Below are 1,239 nucleotides of genomic sequence, written 5' to 3' on the forward strand. Positions count from 1 at the left end.
TTTGGTGATGTCTCATGAAAGCATTTAAAAATTTGCTGAAGGGACCTTCTACCTACATATTTCCCTTTTTGTATTGTGTTTTCGATTATTCCACCTCCATCCTCCCAGCCTTCACGGACCCTCCCTTGTTCGCTCTCCTTTGGAGCTCTGTTTCCATTTCTGCAGCCTCCCACAGTTGCTTGCTTTCCCCCAGCTCCTCTCTACATCCCTAGGCATGCCTTGTAGCCCACCTTTGGCCACTTGCCCAGCGGGCATTCTCACCATCTGCCCACCTTCAAAAACACATTGTCACCTCCAGCACCAGCCCGGCCTGGCACTCTGTCAGCAGCGAATCATTTCGGACCTGGATCCTCTATCTCTGCCTCAGGGAAACCGAAGCTGAAAACAAAACTTAGCGTCCGCTCGCTACAAAGAGAGACCGAGCAAACTGTTCCAGTTGCCTCCGGCGCCACGGTTTTGCCCAAGGCGGCGAAAAAAACAGAAAACCACATTGGCCCGTACGGGGATCGAACCCGCGACCTTGGCGTTATTAGCACCACGCTCTAACCAACTGAGCTAACCGGCCCCACTGTTTCTGTCTTTCGGAAAGCTGCTACTCACCCTCAGCTCCGGCACAACGTTCATTTTCTCTGTGTTGTGCATGGGGCTGCCCGCTTCTTGGCGCCCGTGCAAGTTACCTGGCCGACAGAGGCCCACAAGGCCGAACGTGACAGGATATGTCTCTGCTGCCTGAGGAGAGTAGAACCTCCAGCCAAGAACAGAGATACAAGCACAACGCGTGATCCCAGCCAGGACAGGGAAGTAGAGCAAGCTGCAGAGTGTCGCCATGCAGGCTCCATCCACAGACATTTTCCAAACACCTTGGCCAAGCCTTGGGCAGCCTTCAGGCTTGCCCTCGCAGCAGAGGCTTCTCTGAGCAGGGGGTCTGGGTAGGACACCTCTCAGAGTTCCTGAACAAGACTCAGCACAGCCCATAGCAGTGAGTGGCACTAAAATCAGACTTGTAGTCTGTCCTCAGATGAGCCAGAGACCAGGGAAGATTGCCCAGCATCTGCGAAAATTCACCCAGCTGTAGAGCTGAAGGAAAGTGAGCCTAGAAGCACTTACCATCTCTGGAAGGATACAGCAAACAGACTGAAGAGCCATTCATAATCTGCTCTTATCCCTGTTTTGTCTTACATAGTTAAAGGTTTCTGTTGGAAAATGTTAATTTTCCTGGCTTAGACTGTAAAAAATTAA

General features: G+C 51.7%; 1 non-coding gene across 1 annotated transcript; it reads right to left on the reverse strand.

Moving 5' to 3' along the window:
* Positions 1-491: 491 nt before the first annotated feature.
* On the reverse strand, positions 492-565 carry TRNAI-AAU (transfer RNA isoleucine (anticodon AAU)). Its single transcript has one exon. It is a non-coding gene; the product is annotated as a tRNA-Ile (tRNA).
* Positions 566-1,239: the final 674 nt, after the last annotated feature.

Source organism: Colius striatus, chromosome 1 (assembly GCF_028858725.1).
Source record: "Colius striatus isolate bColStr4 chromosome 1, bColStr4.1.hap1, whole genome shotgun sequence".
NCBI lineage: Eukaryota > Metazoa > Chordata > Aves > Coliiformes > Coliidae > Colius > Colius striatus.